The following is a 12,468-nucleotide window of genomic DNA, read 5'->3' as shown; positions in this document are numbered from 1 at the left end:
GTTCCTCCTCTTCTGAATGGCAGTGATAACGGCAGGCTGCCTTCATCTCATTTTATTCACTTTCTCCTTCCATTGCCTGACTGACTGGAAGTCTGGGGCCTTCTAAGCACTCAGAATGTCGTGTGTGTGTCCCCCCCCTCTTAGTTGGATTTTATTGATCATTAACTTAATATGCCTCAATCTCTAACAAAGCAAATGTCGTATGTGGCATATTTTGAGGTGCTTTTTAAAGTAGTTTAGTTTGTCAATCTTCTCATTCCTCTCCCTTTTCTGTGCTGGGATCAGATGAGGTTTTGAGGGCTAGCCCACATAAAGGGTTCCTAAATCCTAGTGTGCTATGTATTTGTTGACACAACCTGACATTAATACCATATTACAGTGTCTTCCCTACTGGGGAAATGACTTGTATTGCTGTGCATGTGTGAGTGGAAAAGCCAGTCCTAATGCTGTCTCTTTCAAATACAGGTCCTGGCTGTGTATAGAATGAACCAAATCTTGTCACCTTCCACATAAACACTATTTTTCATGTGGCGGTACTCTAGGGCGTTGCTTTTTGTCCTGTTATGAGCAGGCAAGACACTCTGCTGCGCCAGAAGACCTCAGAGAGTAGCAGCTGCTGTAATTTTGCAAAATTAATGACTAGCTGTGAACTGCCACTAAAAGTGATGCAATGATTTTCCATAACATATCATTTTAGAAGCAATGACTTTACCCGCTCTTTCTTTTCCTGTCCAAATATTTGTCTTCTCAAGGCACCAGCCAAAAGTTTGTCTTGTCTTGTCTGGCAGCATGATGAAATGGACTTTTCAAGTATGTTTCTTCTGGATTTGATGATTTTATGCCTGGAGTTAAACTTTTATTCACTTAACTCACTATGATTAATAGGGAGTGTGAGGTCCTAGGCTTGTGGAAGTCAGTCAGAAGTTTTCACGCTGTCTTCGGTGTTATTTTTGCTTATTTTTATGTAATCAAAATATGCTTCTGAAATTGCTGGCTGAGCACAGTCACAAGGCAGAAGTGTACCTCATGGAATCATTAAAACTGATGCTTTCAGTTGTTGCACTAGCATCTAAACTGAGGTATTCTCATTTGTGTTTAGGACTTTCTGGTAACCTTCCCTGGGATTTTCCTCAGCTGCTGGGTTCCTGGAGGACAGTTATGTGGTTGATGGGCAGGTGTCCTCCTTTGTCTTTTGGTCCTTATGTTCAAGCTGATGGCAGGGTCTGAGCAGAATTTTGCTCACAGCTTTTGCAGTCCCTCCTTTATAAAAGAACTTGGGATAAATCTACACCTAGAAAAGGCTGCGTTTCAAAAGTGTGTTACACTAGTGACTGCAGAGATTTTATCAATTTTGTAACTTTTGACTCTATGGAGTACAATCACTTGTTGTAATTACTACTTGCAGCTTCAAGGGAGCTAGTATAGAGCATGCTATTTTTAAAGGTATAAGTAAGGCATAAGCTCTATTGATCGAAAGTATTCTGGGCGATAAACAGCTACTGGGTTTGATTAAACCTGAAGGGAAGCTGAAGCATTTAATCAATCTCCAAAGCTGCTCTGAGTGTATTACAAACCAATTGTGATTATTGCTATTATATGACAAGCTATAGCATAATAAAGAGGGATCATTTTTCTTGGACGCATTTAGAGGTATTGTGATTCTTCTTCTCAGTCTGCCTGATGCTGTCACCTCCAAAGCTCAGGTAAGTGACAGAGTGTCCTGGCTCAAGCAGACTAATCTTGAAGGCAAAATGCAAGAACAGGGCCTTTCAGCTCCCCCAAGGCTTCTCTTTCCTTACCTAACTGTGGCCAACAGCAAGCCCTCAGGAAAGGAGTATAGGAAACAGGGCTAGTGTACAATAATGATGACCACATCATAGCCCTCTTTGATCCTTACATCCTACACAGCTTTGGATGTTCTGAGCTGTGAGATATGTGAGATATGTCTGTATAACAGCCCTGAAGGAACCTTTCTGCATTAACTTTCTTTAATGATTTCTTGAACCTTTGGCGGTCTAAGGTTTCACAACATCTTGTGGTGGTGCTTTGTACAGTGCTGTCACATGGCTTTGTAAAATAGTACTTTTTTTGCTCATTTTCCAGCTTTCATCCTGATGACTTCTTTTAGTACCTTCTTACCCTTGGGTTAAGAAAAACAATGGCTAATAGCTGTTCACTTTTTCTATTTCATAAGCAGAGATGTCTGCCTCATTCTGCTTTGTTCTCTCCTCCTTTTCCAAGGCTTACTTAGTGTCCCCTTTTCTGAAGCTGATCCATTCCTCTGACGATTCTTGTCATCTCTGTATCTGTCCCTTTCCTTATTTTGTTGCATACTTTTTGAATTTTTTGAAATTGGGTAAGAACAATTTCATGTATTACTTTCAGATATGGGCTTTTCTGTGTTTATTATTTCTCCCTTTTTCAGGTATTCAATGATCTGTACTTATTACATAGCTTCTAAGCAACACAGATGTAATAAGGAATTCTGAAAATGAAGGAGCTGCATGAAATAATCTTAGGTTTAAAATTTATCTATCTTGCAATTAAAAAATAAAAATGGAAAGTCTTCCATTTCCCCTTAGGAAATGTAACATGGAAATAATAGATATTTTTATTAAATATTAATAAATGAATAGATGAATTAATGGATAAGTTTATTAAACCTTGCTTTTGCTATATTTGTAACAAGTAAGATACAGTACTTAAGCCTGGAAAGAATAATATTTGCAAAGGCTAACTTTTGTTGAGGGTGTCTTGTGTCAGTGCTCCTCTCAGTGGTTTCTTCAGTCTTCCTCCATTGAATATAGAGAAATATGAACTTATGTGGTCCATAGTTGAATTGTCTCTCAAAATCAGAAAATAAAACCTAAAACTTAAATAACTCATCTGATCTTTAGTATTCACTTGGAGAGAAACACCAAAAGTAAATGGAGCTTACAAAATGGTAAATTAGTTAGGACACTAGGCATAGATAAATTGAATGGCATTAAGAAATAATCATTTGTGCTTTCTACCTGTATTAAGTTAAAATTGACATTGCTCTTCTATATTTTATTTCCTTCTGGGAGAAGGTGACTTGAACTGAATCTCTCTGTGGTTTGCTGGTCAACAGTTACCAGATGAACTCCTTTGAGCTAACTTTTTGAACAAATTTTGGTAAAGCAAGGGTGGAAGAGCAGACCTCCTGCCACCTTCTATTCCTCAGTCTGTCTTGCTTCCACTTCTGCCTTCAGCCTGGTCCATGCTGTGTGGAGGGACCTCCAAATGTATGCTGTTGCAAGATTTGATTTTGGTGAATGAATCCCATGCACACAAGTCAGATCACTTTGAGCTAGCAGGCAAATGCAAGATGTCCTTGTTTTTGTTTTGCTATCTCTTTTGAAACTTTCAAACATTGTAAGCTTTTCATGACCTTCATGTGAAACCCTATACATGACCCTACTGTGCTGGAGGCTAAGCTTGATGTAGCTCTCTTTGTTGCATAAGATTCCTATTATGTTGCAACAACCGTTAAATCTTTATAGTGGTTTCATATGAGAGTCACAAGTCATCTGGGAAACTTATCCTGAGTTTCACTTTATACTGATGTGAGAGTCTTGTGAGTCTTGTGAATGCAGGTTTTTAAGTGAGATTTTAGACCAATAAATAAAATTTCAGTAGGGAAATCTTGAGGTCCTTCATGGATGGCTAGACCTGGAACACTTTCCTGTGAGGGGAGGCTGTGGGACCTGGGCCTGTTCAGCTTGGAGAAGAGATACCTGGCAGGGAAACCTAACAGCAGTTCAAGTCCTTGACTTAGCTTGAACATCACTAGTTTGTGAGCTGAATGGGTTGGACAGTTGAAACTGTCCTAGCTGACCTAGCTGACAGATGTTTCCCGTTGGAAAGGGGAGCATAGCGCTCTACTGACAAGAGCTTTGCTTCCCTTAGGATGCAATTCAAGGAGCATTTCCCTTGCATTCCTGTGTTGTTAATTCAGTATTGCCAGCAAAAGTCTGGTATGACTACATGGCAAATCATCAGGGGAACCAGTTCAGGCTGAAAGTTTTTTGTTTGTTTGTTTGTTTTTACCTGTTCTGTGAAAATTCACCTGGGTGCAACTGAGGTATAGTGCAACAGTAGAAACAAACAGCAAGAAGTGCTTCAGCTGGTTCTGGGTTTCAAAAAGACACTTTTCAGACTGTGGCCAACTTCATGGCTCCACAAATCACAAGTTGAAGATGACAATTTGATTTCAAGCTAATTTTATGTCAAAAAATAAGCTACACAAGACAATGAAATCCCACTAAACACTTAGGCACAGCACTTATGCTGTTTTGCCATCATTTCAGTTGTAATCTAGCAATTTGTTTATTGGCCACATCACACATGCTACTGGACACTGCGATTCATCATAGGCCTATAGGAAGATCAGTGTCTCCTGAGCCGTTCGGAATGGGACCTTGTGGCTTTTGGGTACTGGTGCCTGTAAGTGCACTAAGACTGGCTAGCCTGGCTTGCCATCCTCTATCTGATTGCCTCAACCTCGTTGTTTCATAACCAGAGATTGTGTTGGAGCAGAAGGATGTGAATGCAACACCCATTTTCAAGTAAATCAGTTTGTGTCAAGGAGGACAGGATTTTGAGGAGTTGCAACTGTCAGCTAACCTACCTGGAAGCAAAGCATGATGTGTTGCATGAGGTGGGCCTGACCTTGCACCCTAGTGCTCAAACTTGGCATGGCTTCTGCTGGGATCAGAGTGAATCCTGGCCAAATTGAGACCCGCTTCTGTTTATGTATGTTTCTTTCTAAAATTAATCACTCTTTTCTGCACTATGCGTATTTTCACCTTTGTGCTAATGAAAGTGCTGGATTGTTCCAGGGGATCGCATGGAAAATATTTGTGAGCTTCTGCCATCTCTCCGAGATACTCCAGTTGATTTGGTGTTTGCTTTGGCACGTTGCAGTGAAAGATTGTAGAGCGTGTGTGTTTATATGCATATGGGGAGAGAGGGCTCACACTCATTGTGCCTTTGTGAGGCTGCCAGAATGTCTGGCCTCATCTATTCTACTGTAAGTGAAAAGGGTCTCGTGAGCACTCGCTATGTGCTTGGACTGGGGTTCCGCTAGGCTCTATGCTTGGAATCAGTTCTGTCAGCTTGAAAAATCATCTTTCTGCCTGAATATTGTTTGCTTCCTGTTGTTATAAGCAACATGTAAGATCGCTTGACAGTGGAGAAATTTTTCCTTCTTCCCTTTGTTTCCTCTGTGTATTGGGCAACTTTGCATACAGTGCATTTTGGTGGCTCTCCTGTATTAGGCAGCTAGTCGCCCTTTGGGAACGGACAGAGGGTCTTCCATAGGGAAGAATGAGAAGTAACATGTGAAAATTGCTGGGAAGGTGCAGCCCTGGTTGAAAGACCTGGATTTTGCCCTTGACAAAGGACTTATTTTCCCCCTGTAGCCCATAGCCTTCTGAAGAAAGATGAAACAGAAGTTTTCAGGTGGAAGGCATTTCTGTCCAAACTAGGATTTCTCCTTTATGTGTTGAGAGATATTGTCCAGCTGAAAGCTCCCAGAGGACCCTTTGAGAAGACAAAGTATGACTCCAGTAGCCCATCGATGAATTTTCCTGCCTATGAGAAAGCTTGTTCTAACATTTAATAATATCTCTGAGCTCCTGATGGAAAGTCATTGGCCACAGGACATGCACTTGACTAGTAATTATGAAGTGCTTTGATACTGGACTTGGAGTCTTAACAGCAATTTATAGGACTCTGGTTTCCTTTCCTTTTTCTAGTGGCAACAAGGATTTAAGTCAGATTCCCACTACTGAAAGGAATAACGGGAAAACAAACATGCAGTGGTGAGAACTGCCACGTACCTGGATCCAACCTGTAGCCCATCTAGCCTTGAGTCCTGCCTTGTAGTCACAATGAGTTTTTGGAGGAAGATGCAAATATTGCTGGAATGGGTGATTACAAACGACCTGCAAACAAACTTGTTCACTGCTTCCTTGAGAGTTCTGTCTCAGATTTTGTTTCAAGCATCAGCTCTACTAATTTCAGCAGGGAAGGTATGGTAACTGATGCTTAACAATTTTTTTATTTCACCTGTCAGGCTTTGCTGGCCAATTTTGCTTTACAAAATCTATAAGCAGGGAACATTGGTGTTTTATTTTGTACTGGAGGCATGAAGGAATTAAAGGATTCAAGATTGTAAAGCCCTCATGAACAATTTAGGCTCTGCTTCCAACAAATATTCTCTCTGCTACATATGCACTGATACTGGGCTCAGACACTTGTGGTATCAACAACAGTGCCAAACTGCTGTGAACCAAAAGGAAATAGGCTTTTATTCAGTGTCAGCCATCAATCTGTTTCCAACCTTCAGGACACACTCTTGTCAATTAGGGGCTTCTGCTTGAGAAACCTGGCCTGTTAACTTGCAACAAAAATAGATAGGTCCAGGCACATTACCTTTACAACCTCCCTTATGGTATGCTGTGCAGCCTAGCCAGCCTTGCTCCTCTACTCTGCTTTGTGTTGCTCTTGGGAATAAATGTTGCAGGACAAACTTAGGCCAATGTACACAGTCACTCAGCTTCTCCTGCTAAAAAGACTGAATTACCTGAGACAGAAATGACAAGAGTCTTTGCAAGCAAACCAGGCAGTGCACTTCTCTGGGTCTTGGCCTGATTGTTTTGAGGGATCTTCTTGGTGTTATGAAGATTGAGCAATGCATGGAAATTCATAACTGAGGGGTTGCCTACATGAAATTCTCCTAGTCCTGCTGCTGATGCATTGTGAAGCCTTTAGGTGCAAGTTGGCTTCTTCATCAAGAAAGCTCTGCCTAGTACAAATGGATCCTCTAAATCAACTGCTGTTTCATATTCTGTGCTTCAAAGCATTGACCACCCAGCTAGCATCAACAACCAGCAAGGTGAGGAATGACCAGCAGGCCCCCATTTGTCACTAGTGCCGCAGTTAAATGTTTGTTTCCACTTCTCAAACCACCATGTCTGAGGGCTCTGGTGCTGTGCCTGCGTGCATCCCCTCTGCCAGGCCACAGGCACATGTTTCTAAAACCTGTCAGAGGTGAGCTGCTGCTGTGAGTGTTGAGAGCAGCCCTATTCGTGAAGATAAATGAATTGGGAGGAAAAGCTCTTTTCCTGTGCTGCTGCTATTTCAGTGTGAAAGTGCGACCCTGAAATGCTCTGTTCTACTTCAGTAGCTCTAAGAGGAGCCTTTCTCCAGCAGTCTCTGGTACCCAGATTAATTGAAATAACTCCAAAGGGCTCTTTCAAATCTAATTCCCTCCTCCATGTTTGCAGTCTCTTTCTTTTTCCCTTCCTGTCGACACCCTCTCTTGAACAAAAAGCTTTAAAATGCTTACCTGGAAATGACCCAAATGTGGTTCAGATGAAGTTAATGTGAAGTCAAGGTTGATTGCTCATCTCCCCAAAACCACTAGCAGTGTTTGAGATGGGAGTTCAAACACAACTAGGAAACTCGTGAGTGATCTGAACAAAGAGTGGGCTGGAGGCTGGGGATTGCCGCTCTCCCTCCTCCCTGTGTGACCTTCTCAGCTAACGCTGAACCCTTTGATCACCGTCCAGCACAGGATTATGTGGTGACCTGGGCTGGGGCCAGGGATGTATGCACGGGTGGAGGCTGCTGTAATCTGTGTATGCTCTTGATCCACCCTGTATCCTTATTTCCACAAACACTGCTGCACATCACAGTGGGGGGCATTGCTGCCGGTGCTCCTTCAGCTGAAACACAGGACCGTTCCTGCCAAGCACAGCTGCCTTTCCAGAAAACTCTCTGATAACAATGTTTTGAACAAGTGTGCCTACATTTTGTAACCATTACTCTCTTTTTGCTAAGCACGATTCTATTTGATGCTGTGAGTACAACAGTGCTACTCAGCACACAGTTTGTGTCCTTTGGGAGAGCTGCACTACTGAGCACAGCTAGCTTGGAAAGGTGCTGCTTGTGGCAAGAGCACTGCCAGGATTTCACCTCAGAGAGCACATCTTCCAGACCACCTGCTTTAGAGCTGTATTTTAGCTCCATATTCCTCTAATAGGGATTTTAGTGTTGGGCTTAGTGCTTATTGAGAACTCTTGAGTCCAAGATGAGTTCTTACAGATGTGATACGACCGTCATTCATACTTAAATGTTGATATGGTAATGTGCAAAATGAGCTGAAACTCTTGAAGGCAAAGGCTAATTGGCTCTAAGGTAAAGTGGGTAGGAATCAGTGGTGGAGACACAACCTGTGGTCCCTTGTGCTTTTCTGTTGCATTTAATTGCAGTTATTCCTCCAGCAGCATGTGCGAAGAGGGACCTGGCTCCTCCTGTCTGCTTCTGCTCTTGTATCTTCTGGTAAGTTGCCTCTAGCACAGTGGCGCAAGCAGACTTTTTGTTATTGAAGACTGCCAGCAGCAGGCTGCATGTCAGGTCTTATGAAAACCTCTGTTTTCTATTAAATCCTACAGCAAAGCTGATATGTGTTCCATGCTATTATTTCTATGGGATGGTCAGAAAATCCTAGAGGAATTCCACCATTCCTTATCAAAATCTCTCAGGCTAACTCCTGCAGTACACTCTTGAAGCGCTCTCTTATTAAACGACACCAGGTTTTCCCAAGTGGTAGATCCACTACCCCTAGCAGGTTGCATCAAAGATGTCACAACCCTGCAATTATTATTCTAGTGCAAATGCTGAAACTGGCGGAAGAGGTTTTAGAAATCTGTCCTTTCTCTCTTCAGCTCCACCCCATAAACTACTTCAAAGGTCAGTGAAATAAGTTTTGCCCAGACAGATGAAAACCAGTGTCCCAGCATCTCCTCATTCCTGTGGCTTCTGCCCAACAGAGCTAAAACAATACACAGACAAGTGCCTGGAGCAGGAGACTGTGCAACCACCACAAGCCTCTGGTGCTGCAGCTCAGAATCCAGCTGGTGCCACCAAGAGGATCCAAGACATGTTGGGCAATAGCCTGTGGCTTGGCATGGGTAGCAGCATGTGCTGTGTGGTGCTGGCAATGCAGAAGAGCAGGTCTGACTTGATGATGGGGCTGCCATCTGGCACCCCGTAGGACTCCTGCCCTCCCTCCCCATTGCTTGTGGTGGAGCAGCAGCCAGGTGGGTTCAGCTCCTGCCCTGCTCTGCTGAAGCACCCCCTGTCATGTTACTCTGATGCAGCTTGGTAGTTGTTACAGTGACAAAAATCCTCTGTTGTAGACCGAAACAGGCTATTTGATGCTCAACAAGGGAATAATCAATCTCTTTGCATAGGGCAGAAGATGAAGCTGTAGGAGCCTGGCACACCTTTATGCCTACATACTTATTTCTGTATACTCACCGGGGATTGTGGTGTCTCTGAGGCAGTATTAGGAGACAGGACAAATGCCCAGAGCTGCTCCCTGTAGAGTGCCCCAGAGCTTGATGTCATCCTTGACACAGCCCCCATATTGCTCAGCAACATCCATCAGCCCCAAAGATGTGGGTGAGGATGTGGCCCTTGTCCTAGCCTGAACTTCAAGACTGCCCTGACATGAGATACTGCAGTGGGTACAGCTTGAGGGAAAAATGAATCTGGTTTAGCAGAGCTACCTGATGATTTTAAACGTTCACATTTTTTTATGCAGCATTTTGGAACATTTCAGCCACTCTCGTTTGGAATTCAGTTCCTCTCCCTATTAATCAATAGCAGGCCTTAACAAAACAATATCTCACAGGAGACACAAGCACACAGTGCTGAACAAAGCAAAACAGCCACTGGCTTACAGCAACAATTGCTGCTACACAATGGATTTTCAAAGCTCAGTATATATTTTGTCTCTAGTGGGAAAACCATAACAAGACTGAATTAGTGGCTAGGCTTGCCAAAGGGAGAAATTAAAGTGCGACAGCTTGTCTGACACCTTGAAGTACTTTTATTTATTTTGGGGGGAGAGGACAGCACAAGGAAATAAGAGGCCTATTAGGGAAAGACATTTTCTGTTGCTTTCTGAAGTGTGGAGGGGTTTTGCACACCTCGAAGCTTGGTCCAGGTTGGGGATCAGCAGTACTTTCTGGTGAGATGGTTCCTGCGAGGCGCTGGCAAAGAATGGGGATGCTGCCCATGGAGCTGGGGAGGCACAGGGGTGGAGGTAGGAGTGTGGCTTTCAAAAGGAGGATGGGCTGGGAGTTCCTTGTCCCTGCCAGAGGAAGCTCAGGGCTGGTTTGCAGGTGGCTGTTTGGTGGGGGAGAGAGAAGAGGGAGAGACTATGTGAGAGCAAAGCAAATTCCCTTCCCTTCACGCAGTCACCTCCGAGCTTGCAGACTTAACTGCTCATCTGTGGGTCTTGACAGCTCCTTGCTATGGCACTAATGGGTTTCAGAGGCTCCCAGTGAGCTGTAATCACCTTGGTTCAGGGCTCAGCTTGCACCTTTACAAGCACCTTCACCCCTTGCTGTTAACCTGTGGTCTCCTTCATTCAGCAGCTAAGCTTGTAAATTCATGTAACCAAATAGCTGTGCTGTTAACTGCCTGCACAAAAGTGAGCAACACATCCATCTTCCAGTGCCCAGCCAGCAGCCTAATGACACTTCTTGCTGTGCTGGTGGGTACCCTTTCAGACATAACTAACTCTGGCACTGCAAAAACAATTGTTTCAGCATTTGCACAGGCCACGCAGCTCATCTGGGCCGAGGAGAGAGGTTGTGAAGGCAGAAGGCTTCCCACTGACAGCCCCCATGCACCAGTGCCCTGCACTATTATCACCCCATGTCATGGTCTGATGGTTGGTAAGGGGGTCCTTCACCCTGCTGGCTAGCTGTGCCTCACGCCCCGGAGCAGGAGCACACTTGCAGTGGTTTTAATTTGGGTTGTGACCAACATCCAACAATTTCTCTTGGAAAAGCCATGCCTCAGTTTCCTCGTCCATAAACTGAGTGTAGCTCCCTGAGAGCTACACTCTGGGAGAGCACCACTGGGAGGACAGCTGTTAATGAAACACCAATCGTGCTGAATATCCAGCCTCTCTAATTCTTGCCAAAGTCTGTGGTTTGAATCCTCTAGTCTTGAAATTAATCTCAGCAAGACTGTTTGATGCAGACCTGGTTTCCCATGAAACAAGGCTTGTGTGATTGCTATGTGTGTGTGTGTGGGTAGATGTGCCAGACCCTTTCCAAATTGTCCCCATGAGCTAATTTCAGCCTGGCGAGGTAGAGAGGTACAGCACTCACAGACAGTAAATCCTACAAGCTCGGAGGAAATCATCAGTGCAAGCTCTTTCTCCTGCTTCCACTGTGGAGGAGGTTGGGCTACAAGATCACCCTTTGCTAGAGACATGGGAGCTCAGCTAGGGACACCACCCATAGGAAACAAGGCTTGGCAGCTTCTGCTTGTGTTACTACTTGTTATCGAAGGAGAAAATGTGCAGCTTTCTATCTGCAAATAACTTAGACCCACCATTGGCAGAGATGTGATATGTTCTCTTTCTCAGCCCAAAGCAATCACAACCAATCAAAGTTGGGAGCATGTGAGCTGGCAGGGGTTGAATGGATGTTGCTGTTCTTTATTTGCTGGCTGCTTACCTGGTGCAACAGGCAGTCCAGGAGAATTTCTTAATTAACCCAGCTCAGTCCTGGGTGGCACACGTACATTGCCAATGGGCATTGCGAAAAAAGTCTAGTTATTGCACTTTGGCTTGGGGAAGGCCCCAGCCTAGATCTATTGTTAAGGAAATGGTCTTGGAGGAAGGGAGAGAAGGAGCCTGGACCCTGGTCTCCAGTCCGAAGACTGTTTGTTGTCTTTATCTTAAATATGACTGGATCTAACCTCAGAGGAGAGTGGGTGGAGGATTAATTTGTGCTGCCTTTGAAAATAATTGAGCAACTCAAAGCAAGATCTCAGGGAAACAATGTTTATAATCTATATCCTGCCTCAAGCTGCATAGGCGTCACAGTCCTGCCCCACTGCCAAAATTAGCTGCAGTCATCAGGAAGCAGCTGGTGTCCCAAGCATGAGCCCTTGTGTTCAGCCATCACTCAGTAGCTTTTATATAGTTATATAGAGAGAGATTTTCCTGGTTATTGAGCATCACCTACCCTCCAGCGTTGCAGTGGCAGCAGGAAACTTCTTACACATGTAGCCTGATCCAGTGTCCTTAACCATGCGCAGTTCCCGCTGATTTTAGCAGGAAGCTTGCTTCATGGTGCACAGTAGAAATGCATCTCTCAAGAGGCAGCCTGTGTCTATGATAATCTGTCCTTAGGTTTTAATAGCAGTGTTAGGGATTTTGCCAAGCTAGGAAATACTGAGTCAAGAGTGTTTGTTGATTAGCCTTCCCATTCATTAAATCCAGGTTGCTTTCAGCTTTTAATTCACTCTACATAAATCAGTGCACTCCCTTTTCTTAGTCCTTTGGAAAATGAGTAGCTGCTTCTTCCTCCGGGCTGGATTTGGGAATATTTGAAAAGTGGCAGTGCCTTT

At 43.9% G+C, this 12,468-nt stretch overlaps 1 long non-coding RNA gene across 4 annotated transcripts in view; it reads left to right on the top strand.

Annotated features, from left to right (window-relative positions):
• Window positions 1–12,468, top strand: part of LOC134175694 (uncharacterized) — a 117,593-nt gene that overhangs the window by 16,312 nt on the left and 88,813 nt on the right. The gene's annotated exons all lie outside the window — the stretch shown is intronic.

This window comes from Pezoporus occidentalis, unplaced genomic scaffold (assembly GCF_034315485.1).
Source record: "Pezoporus occidentalis ecotype Australia unplaced genomic scaffold, CSIRO_AGI_Poc_V1 ctg7, whole genome shotgun sequence".
NCBI classification, from domain to species: domain Eukaryota; kingdom Metazoa; phylum Chordata; class Aves; order Psittaciformes; family Psittacidae; genus Pezoporus; species Pezoporus occidentalis.
Note: the sequence above shows the minus strand (reverse complement) of the source record. Positions and strands in the feature narration are given on the sequence as shown.